Consider the following 14,902-nt stretch of genomic DNA (forward strand, 5'->3'; position numbering starts at 1 on the left):
GGTGAAAGCTCTGGCTGGGGGGTGGGGCAGGGCTAGGGATGAGTTTGGGGTGCAGGCAGGCTGCTCCAGGACAGGGGCCAGAGAGGAGGACTCCCCCCAGCCCTTTCCCTGCTGGCAGCAGCAAGCTCTGGGGGAGGAGCCCCCTTTTCCTGCCCCCCCAACAGCACACTCACCCCCACCACTGTCATTGCATGTGCTCCTAGTGCCCCTTTCAGGTCCAGGAATCTCCCTCACCTCCCCTGTGGTGGGTGCCAGGGGGGGTGCTGCATGCGTCTCCTTCCATGATGTTGCCGCTGACTGTAGCCTCACTGGGGGTGAGGGATGGGACTGCCTCCTTGTCCAGCGTGGGGCAGGAGCGGTGACTGCAGGCGGGCGGGAGGGGGGCGGGGCTGTGCTGGTGCCCATTGGAAAATGAAAGGGTCTGAGGGGGGAAGGGCAGGCTCAGAGATGGGGGGCACTAGGACCCTGCGGCAGCAGTTGCTTCCCCGCGCCACCTTCCTGGCCCTGGAGCAGAGAGTTCCTATCTCTCCTCTGCAGCTCCACACTGCCTCCCTGCAGCAAGTCGAGGCTGGGGGACACTCGGGGAGGCGCGGGGAGATCACCCGGGTTATAAATATCTCCATGCCAGCGGCTTTTTTTTTTCTCCGCCGTTTTCTGCGCCCCTCGCCCTTATTACAGCACTGCCCCCCATCACTACGGAGGCCGCCGTGGGAGCAACCAGCGCAGTAGCCACCCCGCCCCTAACCAAAGGGAGGATTGGGGGGGGCGTTCGGCCCAGTCCTGCTCGAGCCCAGGCTGGGCGCCCCTCCCCTCACTCGACGGAAGTCCCCGGAAGTGACGCACACACTGTACGCCAGGCGGGGGGAGCGGGAGACAGAGACACGTGCGCTTCTGGCCATTAGGGCGATTGGAGCGTGGCGGGTCTGTGAGGTCCCTCCCCCCTCCAGAGCAGTGGGTAAACCCGGCAGCCCCACCCTGCTGCTTGCCCGCGGGCCGCACAGTGAGCCCACACGGGCCGCATGTTGTGCAGGCCTGATCAATAGAGCATCCATTTGGGAGCTGAAATTATTTTTAATTCTATTATGATTTCCAATAGCTGATGCTATTTCACCCTATAGACTTCTTCATGTTTTTGCAAGGGGCTGTTATATAAGCGATTTATAATGTTATTGTAACCAGAACTAGAGTGTTTATCATAATAAATACTTAGCCCTTACATAGTCAATAGTATTAGTTATGCCAGTAGCATATCCATCTACAGATACCAGAGATATAATTGTGGTAAAATTATCATTGGTAAGCACAAATTCGTAAGATCTCTAAAGTCTTTCGATCTTTTGTCAAGGTATGTCAACTGCTGTGCTAAATCAACAGGAGATGCAGTTTCCTGTATTGTCTGATGCTCATGTGGGGACAAACTGGCTGTATTTTTTCCCTAAATTAAATTAATTTAGCCAAGAAGGGAAGACCGTCAAGAATGTAAATGTAACATATTGGAGTGGCTGTGTGTCTTTGCAATCATAGCTTCATGGGATACAATTGTGATTTATCCTAGCATAATATTGTCCATATATTTTTCCTTAAAGTGATATTTAAGTGATTTAAAAAAAATAATTTTTAATAATCCCTTTCCCTTCCATGCTAGCTGGGTACCCTAGTGGAAAAAGTAAATGACTGCATGTCTGGTGAAAGCTTGTATAAAATCTGTCTCCGGCCTTTCTTACTAAATGGAGTCAGGCAATCTATATTGATCTTGCTTTTTTTCATTCTTTGAAATTGGATTTTGCTTCAGGGAATGACAAGCACATTTGTATACTGGAACACTTGTGACAATTTTATCCGTATATAAAACAGCTCCATTAACTTTTCCTGTTAACAGCTAAAAACTGCATTGCAAGGTGAAGAGACAGTAATAAGAAAGAACAAGCTCCACTGTTAAATAATAAACTACAGTTTTGTATATACAGAACAAATCCTACCCCGACTTGTCAGAATTTTTCACTGTAGCTCTTGTAGTTACAGTTCTTTGTAACAATTCGCCATGAAAAGCATTTGGCAAATCCCAGAAGCATCAAGCTGCCTCTCTCCATGATCAGTTATTTCTGTTTCTGACTAAATATCTCACAAGGTTTGTTTTCTTAATAATAATAATAAAAAAAGGCTGAAATTACAGAGATGAAAAAGGGAGCTGAATGGTGTCTATTCTATCTGCTTCAGCATTCCTTCCTTATCGTGTATTTCATGTATACCATATGTGGTGATGCTGTGAGTAAGGTCAGTTTAAAGTAGGAGAGTTTGCAGAGCCATTTGGCATCTGGTTTATGCAAAAGTAGTAAATCTTGCCACTGTACGTTATGGTGCCTGAAACGTTTCTGTAATGATTTCATTATGTAAATTTGTAATGAATGTTAACTACATCATTATAGCATCACAAGATACTGTAGTTCTGGTTGAAGAGGCACTTTTAGTATAAGCCTTTATTTTCAAGTACTTACAATTTTTTTCCAAAAAGCAATACTTTAGGGCAGGGGTAGGCAATGTATGGCACGGGTGCCGAAGGTGGCACACAAGCTGATTTTCAGTGGCACTCACACTGCCCGGGTCCTGGCCATTGGTCCGGGGGGCTCTGCATTTTAATTTAGTTTTTAAACGAAGTTTCTTAAACATTTTAAAAACCTTATTTACTTTACATACAGCAATAGTTTCGTTATATATTATAGACTTATAGAAAGAGACTTTCTAAAAATGTTAAAATGTATTACTAGCACGCGAAACCTTAAATCAGAGTGAATAAATGAAGACTCGGCACACCACTTCTGAAAGGTTGCCAACCCCTGCTTTAGGGGCTTCAGTTCACTTGTTGTTGTTGTTGTTATTGTCGTCGTCCCCTTGTCCCCCCCCCCCCCTCAGTTTACTTTGTATGGTCACCCATACCAACAAGTTTCTTGCAAATAATGTAATTCCATAGTAAAGATTGTTTGTAAACTTTCCTGATGTCTGACTGTTTTATTTAAAGGAACACAATGAAGTAATTTGGTCCGTAAATTTGACCCGACTTTGGGATTCTAGATATCTGTGATATTTTTTTTTTAACCTATACTTGCTGAAAAATTACCTAAATGAAACAAAATACCTACTGTGTATGACCAGCTGGTGCTAATGCAAAGGTGGATGAGAACGTGCAAGGTAACAATAACGGATTCTGTTTCCAGAGCTTGGTTGACATCATTCCTGAGTCTTATGAATAAATAAAATAGAACCATGTTGGCTTGTGTTCTCTATGGAAAAACAAAATGTGTTTTGGGAGAAGAAATCTGGATTGGTATAAAATTCAAATTCAAGTTTTATCTTTCAAATTGTATATTTAACAGGAATTTGTAAGTAAAACATTTAGTTGAAGGCCTAACAAGTACTGTTAAAAATTTAAAAAAAAAGGGGGGGGGGGCTTTTTCTTCTTAATAGTAAAATTTCAAAGCTGTGTTAAGTCAATGTTCAGTTGTAAACTTTTGAAAGTATTCACTGTCCACCAAGAAATAAAAAATTATGACCAAAACTTAATCCTGAACTCCGTGTTGCATAAAATTGCAACTGACAAGTCTTCTGTCAAATATCTATAGAACAGTGGGCAATGTAGAATCTGATGATCAGATTAGTTTAGACATAATACATGTGCAGAATAGTGAGAGGATTTCAGCTTTAGGACAGAATTTTCTAGTTAGATAGTTTAAGCCAAACCTTTAACTGTTTTATAACACTTTTCTGTGTGCGTAGTTGAATAGCATACAGTATGGCTTTATATTCTTGTTCTAAATAAAGCTCTGACAAAAATTCTATCTTGAAAGTAAATGAGCATTAAACACTAATGAAACAGTAGCAGGTTTTCAGCATCAGTAGTTCTAAATTTCAGACAGCTGCTACATTACATTTTAGTTAATGATCTCAAAGCCCAGCAAGAGCAGAGTCCTATTTGCTCCTGTGTTTTTCACCCACCAGTAACACGAAGGACCAGATTTTTGTTGGAGTGTGAAAATAATTGTTTTTTATAGATTGTCGTAAACACCATTTGTTTCCCCCTTTAGTCTAAAGATTCTTTATCCAGTATTAGAAAAAAGAAATATTTTGGACATTGTTAGCACCATTTACCTGCTACTGGCACCCAAATTTCAGCTATCCTGGATTATTTGTTAATCTTAAAGAGCTCAGGGTTAGTAGTTTCCCTGGAGTTCACTTGGCGCGCCCCCTTGCAGCGTCCCAGGGCCATGAGCCCCCCACCCATGCCCAGCTCCAGCTGGGGCTTGGTGGCGGCTGCTTCTGGGACTGCACACCCCTGTCCCGCAGCTGTGGCCAGCTCCGGAGCGGGGGCTATGCACCCCCCGCTGTGGCTGTTGAAGCTGGGGCTCGGCCTGTCAGTCCTCCTGCCCCCCCCCATGGGACTCCATTCCTCCCCCTAACTAGCCCTGCCCCCCTGTTATTTTTAGTAATGTCACGGACAGGTCACAGGCTCCAGTGAATTTTTGTTTATTGCCCATGACCTGTCCATGACTTTACTAAAAACAACAGTGACAAAATCTTAACCTTATCCGTATGTATGCAACAACTTGCCCTCCTTCCTTGCTACTACAGAGGCTTATAAAACCTGGATTTGGTATTTGTAATTAGGCCAGTCTTTTATACCCACAAGCACAAGACACACAGGATGCATGCATTACCCCAACGGCTGCTGTCCAGAAACTTCTTATCTCGAGTGAATGGGGAAAATGCACACCCAGAAGAAGAATGTATGTAGACAGCACATCTCGAAGAATCACAGTTACTGATATAGGTAGGGTCAGATCACTCCCAGTTTGAAACTAATGTTGAGACTATAGCTCTGATACCAGTTGAGGCAGCTGTGGTCAGATGTTCGGCTGTGTGTGTATGTATTCTCTCTGTGTATCTTCCCAGACAGCTGGCACAGCAGACCTCGAGCAAACCGCCCAGATCCGTTACGATACGAAGGCACCCGGCCAGGTTTATTGTCGATGAAGCACAGTCCTAGCTCCCCGGATCAATGTCTACAGTTACACTAGCACATATATGCCCGTGACAATGGGCACAGCTCAGTGAATGGCGGGACTTTCCATTCCCCCCTAGGCTGGCCAGAGACATTGCCTTCGAGACCCCATTTTATACATCAGTACAAACTAGTTATGTACTGCCCCTCTGGCATAGTTAGTTTACACCCTCTGACATAGCCGGTTACTACCCATCACCCTGTCCATCTCTGTACATCACAGTCATCCTGACCTTCTTTAGGATGGGTCAGCGTGTTCCTGTTATCTTTAGGGAATGTGTTGGTATCGAGGTGTTCTGGTACCATCCTTCTGGAATGTGTTTGCGTGAATGCTCTGTGCCTAGCACTTCTTAGGAATGTGCGGCTTTGCAATATCAGCCCTGTTCTGTGAGCAGGGTCTGCCTATAGCTTACAGCCTGATTTTGCTTTATATCAGCAAAGTTGATCCACAGGCATTGTCTCAATAATCCCCAAAAGTCCTAGCTCTAAAATACCTTTAGAAATGCGAGGTAAGCGAAAAGTCGGAACTGAAATTATAGGAACACACCAGTCATACATTCACTCAGCTGTGCCCAGTGAGGGACAGTTCCTGTTTTACAGACAGATGCTTATAACTTCCCTCTTATTTTGCAACTCAGAAGCTCAATTTTGAACAGCCTTTTTTTTTTTTTACATAAAATCTGTGTGAAAGGAGTGGTTAGAGCTGGGACTCCTGAGCCAGCCCTCTGTCACATCAACTCCAGTTAAGGGAGATAAATTGGAACTGGCTAGAGACACCTTTACCTGATTGACAAAGGGGAAACAGTTGTCCCCCTAAATAGCCTGGGGCTGCATAAAAGCCTCAGAGGAAGGAAGCCAGGGGGGCAGACAGAAAAGGGGAAGCCAGAGAATGGAAGGAGAGTGGGCGCTCTTCTCTCCTGGTTGCAGAGACTGAGAAGTCCCTAAGGCAGAATCGCCCAGGCTGGCTGGGGTGAGGTGGTGGTGGGAATTGCACACTGAAAATAAACTGCACCAGTGATTGCTGAGCCAGAAGGTCTCGGAGTGGTTTTTGGAGCAAAGCAGAGGCAGGAGCAAAGGGAGCACTGCTATGCCCTGTTACATAGAGTCTAACTTTTTCAGAACAGATGGGCTTTCCTTCCTAAAATCATAATTTTGGAGTAAAATTTTTATATGCTTGACTACAAGTCTTTTTTTGTTTTGTTTTGTTTTGTTTTTGTTAGCTAGGTACAGTGCCTCTAGAACTCTGAGCCTTATAGAAAACTTCTCTGTTTCCATCATCATAGCCAAGATGAAGTGGACAAAAGCAAGCTCTTTTGAATCAACAAGTACTTCAGCATGGACATTAAATTAAAAGCTTATGGCATTAGAATATTTCATATGATCAGATTGTTCTTAAAAATAAAAGTAGATTCAATAAGATTCTGCAAGATCTGAGAGCTGGTAAATACATCCACTTCAGTTTCCTTAATTCAATTTAAGAATAACGTCCATTTAGGGAGGCGGGATGTGTATTTGGGTTCTGCTAGTTATTCAATTAACTTCAACAACTAATTATATTGGGAGACGGAAGAAACTCAGATATTATCTCCTTCAAAAAAATTAATTTTACGCTCAAATACTCTGATAATGTTAGGCTGTGGGGAAGGAGAGGGTCTCAACAAAAATAAACTTAAATCCTGGTTCTTTTGGAGCCTTCAGGATAAAAATTGCTCTATACAGTAAATGTAAGATTTGTAAAATTTAGTTCATTACTCTTTAAGTAGAGTGTATATCTTTAAATCTAGTTTGGGAGCATAATACTTTGTTCCTAATTAGGACTTGCATACATGAACTAAATATTAGTGTAAACTTAGTTTTTAATGACTAAAAAGGCATTAGTTTTTTGAGAATGGAAAGGATGCTAACAAGTATTGTTAAAGAAAATCACAATGATTAGTTTTAAGAGTTATTTATTTAAAAAAAAATTCTTAAGCTGGGTTTTCAAACCTGTTTAGAAGAATGTCACTGTTCTGTTTCCTTCAAAACTATATGTGCTGATGTCTCTCTCATTGGGGGCTGCCTTTTCAACTGTTGCATTCCAGCAGGCAGTTTTCTCTGAGGGTGAACAATCAACAAAATCTTCTCTTCGGCCCCCACTGCATATATTATATCTTTTGTGTGTGAATTTTCATTGACATCAGTGGAAATTTGCACACAGATAAAGAGCACAGAAGAGCGATTTTCGTTCTGGATGAAGAATAATTTTGCCATTACAGTTTGGGAAAGGAAAATGAATATATGATGGATGTTTCCATAATAGGTTTAAAGTCTTACAAGTGACTAAATATATCTGTTTCTTGTATAAACTGAGTCATATCTACTTGCTCTAAGGAGAGACAGACTTTACTGCTTTTATTCCTGTTGGTACTAAGAGCCAGCACGTTAAGAAGCTAGAAAATATTTCTTCTTTTGCATCAACAGAATAGTATATTGTTACAAAGACTAAGGCCTTCGTTGTCCGTATTCAAAGTTACATGGATTTAAGTGAAAGTGTGGTTTTTAAACTATTTAGTTAAGCTAGTGCAAAACCTTTTGTTGGACATTCATATTTCAGTTAATATCTGGCTCATATGATTTAGCTTAACTATAAAGCTAGGTTTAAATTGAAGGCAGTGGGACTACAGAGGTGTCCCTGTGGGAGGCCATCTTTTGGCCTGCAGGATCTCTTTCTAGTGAGAGAGCGTTAACCTAACTTGACCCTTATGCCTGATCTACACACAGTTCACTGGTTTAACTAAATTTACAGAACCAGTAGAAGACCAATTTAAATTAATGTGTCCACACATGCGTTCTCACCAGCTTAGCTCAAATAGTTTTAAAATGTATTTAATTTAGTGCTGTCGATTAATCACAGCTAACTCATGTGATGAAAAAATATTAACTGTGATTAAAAAAATTGCAGTTTTAATTGCACTGTTAAATTTCAATTGGTATCCTATTGTTTAATTTTTTTCGATGTTTTCTACATTTTCATATATATTGATTTCAATTACAACACAGAATACAAAGTATATTATTTTTATTACAAATTTTTGCACTGTAAAAATGATAGAGTATTTTTCAGTTCATCTCATACAAGTACTGTAGTGTAATCTTTGTTGTGAAAGTGCAATTTACAAATGTAGATTTTTTTTGTCTCATAACTGCACTCAAAAACAAAACAATGTAGAACTTTAGAGTTGTGGTTCCCAAACTTTAAGAGCTCGTGAACCCATTTGTCTAAATTGTGAAATCTCGTGAACCCCCTTCTAAAAATGAATATTTCCAGGATTTTAAGTTTAAATTTCCTCAGTGTGATGGATGCGCTTGCTTTGCTCTGCATAGCTTGGAAGTCCGGAACCACTGGAGAAAGATAAAGTCTCAGGTCTGGTTTGGCATCAAGTCTGTTTCTGTATTTCGTTTTCAAATGTGCATACGAGAAAAATGCTCTATCGCATAAGTGTGTTGTTGAAAATGGTAACAAAACTGCAGCAGCATTTTCTGCCAGAAGGGGGTACTCGTTTCATAAACTCAGCCAAAAGTTGATCAGTGACAGATTTCTGAAACTCCTTTTCAGTTCGTAATCACAGGAGGAGATCTCATTCAATTTCTCTTTTTCTTCAGTGTTCAATATATGTGTTGAGAAAGTGGTATCATCAAAAGGGCTTGCAAATCCAGTCATTATCGCCTTACATAGTTGGAAAGCAATCCCTGAAAGTTGTGCAAAGTCCTTTTAGGTGTGTAATTATATTGGTTTTAGTGCACTGATCCAACTGAAGTTTATGTTCTGCCAGGAAGTCATGAAGATTACTGAAACACTCAGTTTGATTGTTTTCCAAACAACTTTCCCAGAACTGCAACTTCTTTATCATGGATTCAACTCACTCTTGCACATTGAAAACTGTTATATTGAGACCTTGAAGAGAGAAATTTAGGTCATTAATTCTTGAGAAAATATCTGCTAAATAAGCTAGGCTCTGGAGCCAGACGTTATTTTCCATACAGCTGGCAAGGTGGAAAGGGTGGCTGTTGAAAAAAAAAACCCTAGGATTTCCACTCTAAGCTCAAACAAGCGCACAAGGATTTTGCCCAGTGAAAGCCATCTAACTTCAGCATGGGTCAACAGACAATCGTGTATACTACCCATTTCTTCACAAAGAACGTGAAATATTCTTGAATTTGTTGGCCGTGATTTTATGAAATTCACCATTTTCACTGCATTGTCCAGCACTTCCTTCAGTCCCTCAGACATACGTTTTGTTGCGAGGGCTTGTCTATGGATGCTGCAATGAATCCAAGAGACTTTTGATGCAACCTTTTTTGTTCAAGCTACAAATCCAGTATACTTCCCTGTCATTGATGTGGCCCCATTAGTGCAAATGCCTAGGCAATGAAACCAATCTATTTCTTCTCCAGTTGTACATTCTTCCAATGGTCTGCAAAACAACAAGTCGTCTTCAACCAGACATTAATTCACATAACATACAAACCAGTAGCAAAAGAGAGAGATTAGCTACATCAGTTGATTCATCCAACTGTATAGCATAATATGGACTATTTTTCACTCTCTGTACAATTGTGGTCTCTACATTATTTGACGTCATTAATTCTTCGTGACAACATATTATTGGACAAAGGTATCATGTCAATCCTTTTTGCAGCCTTTTCTCCGAGCATGCAATGAACTACATCTTTTATACATGGACCAATCAAGCTCTCTGCTATGGTATGGGCTTCTGTTGCTTTTGCTACTCAGTAGCTCACACGGTATGATGCTTCAAGTGCATTTTCATTATCAGTACTTGCTTTGGATATAAAACTGGTAATGTCACTTTTCCTCTCAGCTAATTTTCGCTTGAAAAAATCAACAGGCTTGTCGAGTTGTGCAGGATGCCTAGTTTCTAAATGGCGCTGAAGTAGAGAAGGTTTGAGGCTGCTGTTTGCTAGAACATCACCACAAATCTCACACAGTGGTTTTGGACATTCTTGATCACCAATGCATGTAAAGCCATATTTTATATAATCGTCGTCTTTTCTTTGTAAGTGACTTTCCAGGACCATCATAATCATTAGACTTAGATTTTCTACAGTATGGACTTGAGGAAACACTAGCTGATTCTTGCGTTTTTACACTTTCCTTTTTCAGCCACTTACCCATTGAACTTGTGTACAAAAGTTCTAATAAAAACAACACAGAGAGACTGCTAACAACCAACAAACTAGAAAATGAGAAGATTCACTCAAGTGTCACTGAAGCAAAACAGCATTGCAGAGAGAATGACAATTACTGAGGCACCTTAACACTGCTACACTGGCTTCAACATGCTTCTGGCTGGTTTGGTTTGCAAACAGCTTTTCTTCTGCCATGAGGTCTCTCCCTACGAGGGTGTCCTGTGTACACCCCGCCCCCATGTACAGCCTGGCTCCTGCTCACTCTGCCCTCCATACCAACTTCCCTTGTCTGACAAGGACAGGGGTTCAAGCTGCCACCTGCGGGTCTGGGGGTCTCAGCTGCCACTCTGCCCACCACAGGGCTCAGGCTACTGGCCCCGCGCCAGGGTCTGGGCTGCTGGATCCGCACTCCATAGAGCTCCTGCTGCTGGACCCCATTGAGCTTGTGCTGCAGGTCCCGCTGACCGCCAGGGCTCGGGCTGCCGGCCCCAACTACCTGGCCCTGCTCTCCCTGGGGCTCAGGCTGCCAGCCCTACGCGGAGCGCTGGGGTTTGGGCTGCCGGCTCCCCCACTGACGGGGGTCAGGGCTCAGGCTGCCAACCCCAACTGCCCAGCCCCGTTCTGGCTCGGGCTGCCGGCTCCCCCACTGACGGGGGGGTGGTCAGGGTTCGGTCTGCCAGCCCCAACTGCCAGGCCCTGCTCTCCCTGGGGCTCGGGCTGCAGGGCTCGGGCTGCCTGGCCTCGCTCTTCCTGAGGCTCGGGCTGCCAGCTCCCCCGCTGAGGGTGGGGGAGGGCTCGGACTGCCAGCCCCAACTGCCCGGCCCCGCTCTTCCTGGGGCTCAGGCTGTCTGCCCTGCAACCGGGTCCCACCTGCTGCCTCCAATGCTGGGGTTCTCTGGTCACCGTTAGTGAAATTTTTCTTGCGAGCCCCTTGTAATGTTCTGCAAACCTCCAGGGGTTCACAAACCCCAGTTTGAGAACCACTGTTTTAGAGCCTACAAGTCCACTCAGTCCTACTTCTTTTTCAGCCAATCGCTAACACAAACAAGTTTGTTTACATTTACAGGAGATAATGCTGCCCTCTTCTTATTTACAATGTCACCAGAAAGTGAGAACAAGCATTTGCATGGCACTTTGGTAGCCAGCATTGCAAGGATATGCTAAACATTTGTATGTTCTTACCGTGTCGCTAAAAGCCTCGTAGTGTAGCCATAGCCTATGTTTTTAGCTGATTGAAAAGCACGATTTAGCAGTTTTTTCAGGCTTGTTGCATTCTTAAAACACTTTTGTGCAAAATGGTAAGCTTGAGTGCTCAAAGTTCTCTGGCAATTTCTTCAAAGGAGTGTCTGGATGTGGATGTGTTGGTTTCTTTGTTTGTTTCCTTCCTCCTTACTGATTCTGCCTCCAGTGAAGCTGTCTATCTGTATACTGGCACATGTACAGAGCTCCTCTTTCAGCATACTCTAATCTTGTCTACATTGGAGTTCTTTGCATTGGTGTAGCTACACTGGTACAAACCCTGCTGTAGATATGCTGCACTGGTGTAAGAGAAGTGCAGATTATCTCTGTTTGATTTCTGCCATCTGAGATGCTGTTCCATATTTGTGCCACTATGGGCAACAGAGCAGTATCTGTCTTGTGGGAAGTGGGGAAGATCAACCTATGTGTGTCATGCTCCCTTCAGCTGTGTGGTGGTATCATCATTCAAATTCCACATCTACTCTTGATATTTGCACATGCCGAAGGGGTTATCTTTTGTGATCTACGCACAGTTTTTATACTAGTATAATTAATTTGGTTAGGAGTATGATTTCTTTTTTAAACTGAAATAGTTATACCAGCACAACACTTAGCATGGATGCAGTTATACTAGTATAAGCACTTATATATTGGTAATGTGGTGTCAGTACTAGAGGAGTTGCACCGATTTAATTGTGCTTGTAAAGTTAAGTGATACAACTACTTTGGCTAGACAAGACCGTAGGAATGTTAAATCTGGTCTTTCCTAATTTTACTGGAAGACTTCCTTGGTGTCACAACTCATTTTGTTGTGAGTTCCAGCTTCTTAATTGAATGTGCCAGGGTGTTGAGTTCTTAACAAAGACATCATTTATCTAATATGTTAACAAAAAGAGTTGTAAACAGCTCAGCTACAGATCCTTCCACTATCTTGTGTCATTGTGGTGGTGTCATTTAACTGGTTCTCCAGACATATTCTTCCCAGGCAGACTATTTCACAAATTGAAATCACGCAGGGAACATGGCAGCTTTCTGGAGTTTTAGCTTAATGATATTCAGGATGTGCTAATGAGCCACATCATTACACAACTAGATGAAGTTACTATTTTTTAACACGTTAACATTAGGTTTCCTTTAATCTGCTATTTGCTGAATTAAGTGACTTACTCTAGGAAAAAAAACCCACAAAATTCTTCTTTTCTTTCTAGATCTTTCAGTTCAGGCAAATGGGTAAGACTAGATATTCAATTGTCAATTGAGAAATACATGAATCGTTTACAGGCAATTTCACACCCATCTGGGCTGCAAGAGGAAACCTTGTCTGTCAGTGGTTACAGTGCTGCCAGCACTACTCGGTTCAAGACTGAGTGCACAGCAGAAAGAGATGCATACATCTGTACTTCTTTCTTCTTAATATTATTATTGTGGTAGCACCCAATGGCCCCATTCAGGATTGGGGCTTTGTATTAGGAGTTGTACAGGTACTTTGGAAGAGATGGTACTGCCTGAAGAGTTTGCAGTCGAAAACAAGACTTGGGAAATGTGTGTAACAAACAGTAGGAGAGAAGTTGTAGGAGTGTAGCTGAGGGCAGTGATAATATTTGGTTTCATAGGCTACTTGTGTGCACAGCTTGATAGTTCTACATTGTTTTTTTTAAAATATTTCACATTTAAACTGTGGTATAGAGGTAGGGTGAAGGAGAACAGTATGAGATGGTGAGTTAGGAGCACAAGAGGAGGAAGAAAAGTGAAGACCAAAGGTGATGGAAGAGGAGATAGGGAATGGGAAAGGAGAGGGGGAGGATGCAGTTCTACCAAGTGCCATGCATCCTTCATTGCAATCTCATATTTGGCAGTCCTGTCACACCTGCCTGCATTGCAGGTAAAATCTTATGCATATATGAGAGTGGGGAGCGAGAAACTTTCCCTGAACTCCATTTGGCCTAGAGGAAAAGTGCATTGGGCTGAGAGCCAGGATCGAACATTAGATTCTTGTCTCACCGGTTCATACCCCTTACCACTGAGCAAAGCTTCATATCTGTAAGCTAAGAGGAAGACCAGTATTATCCATTTTACAAGTAAGGTAATCGAGAAGTTGCCCATGGTCACTTCAAGCAGACCTGGGATTATAACTCAGGTCTCTAGTATGACAGAGCAGACTCTCACCCATTCTGTCACACTGACTTTCAGAATGAATGTGCCAAATCAATATATGTAGCTATGCGGTCTGTAACCACTGCTCTAAATACTAGACCACACTGCCCTTGAGCCAGGAAGAGAAGCCAGGATCATAACTAACATTCCCCTGTTGTCACACATAGCTGTGCCTCACTGAGTGTGAGTCATAACATCCTTCTAGGACAGTGGTCCCCAAACTGTGGGGCAAACCCTTCTGGGGTGTGTGTGTGTAGGAACTTTCGGTGGGGGACCAGGCCAGCCCCTACAGGGGGCAAGAAGGGAACACCACCCAGCCCCGGCCACAGCTCCTGGTCTCAGGCCCTGCTCCCAACCTTAGGCCCTCAGTCCGTGGCTGCAGCTCTGGCCCCACTCCTGGCCTCTGCCCCACCCCTGGCTACAACTGTGGCCCTGCTCCTGGTCCCACGTCTGACCATGGCTTCCAGGGGGCATGGACAGATTCCACTATTGGTAAGGGGGGAGCATGACAGAAAAAAATTGGGGACCACTGCTCTAGGAAGTACTCCATATAAAGGACAACAGCTTATTTTTACTAATAATTACTCCTTTAGTTCAAGTAGAAAAGGTTTGTGATGTGAATCTCTTGATCCTGAGCTCAAACCTTGTTGTTTACCCATGTGGGGGAAAAAAGGTACACCATTAAAGACAGTAGTATCATAATGCATAATTCTAAAAAGATGCTTTGAAATTTAAATTGTGAATGGTGGTGGGTGCTCTACTTAGCTTGAACAGAACAAAGCTTTTGAATTTTGTCTGGGTCAGCACAAAGTATGTTTGGCATGCTGTAGAGCCATAACGATCTGCTTCTCATTTTCCAAGTAGCTTTGATATTTGAAGAGGAGACCAATTGTCCAGAGCTTTTTACAAATTTTACAAATTCTTGTAAAAGGAATTTTTATTTTTATTTGTAGCTTACCCACCTCTCCAAAAAATGTCTTATTCAGGGCTTGCTTTTCTCTTTTTTCTCTCTCTTCCTTGGGTTTGATATAGGTTTGTATTCAGGGCAATAATTTTGCCCCCTAATGTAAATAATTTCATAAGCGTCTCCTGTTTCTTTTCTTGTCAAATTTGGGTGTAATACAGCTAATTAGATTTTTGCAAAACCATACATTGTAGTATTTACACATGGGGAGTTGTCTTAACTGGAATAAGAACAATAGTTCTTTTATTTAAACTCCCAGTGCCTCTTCACCATTAATTGACTAAACCATCTATGGTCAGTGA

The 14,902-nt window shown here is 42.5% G+C and overlaps 1 protein-coding gene across 1 annotated transcript in view; it reads left to right on the top strand.

The window, feature by feature from the left end:
- HS2ST1 (heparan sulfate 2-O-sulfotransferase 1) overlaps positions 1 to 14,902 on the top strand; it is a 165,676-nt gene that overhangs the window by 110,092 nt on the left and 40,682 nt on the right. The window lies entirely within an intron of this gene.

The sequence above is a fragment of the Mauremys mutica genome, chromosome 8 (assembly GCF_020497125.1).
Source record: "Mauremys mutica isolate MM-2020 ecotype Southern chromosome 8, ASM2049712v1, whole genome shotgun sequence".
Taxonomy (NCBI): Eukaryota; Metazoa; Chordata; order Testudines; family Geoemydidae; genus Mauremys; species Mauremys mutica.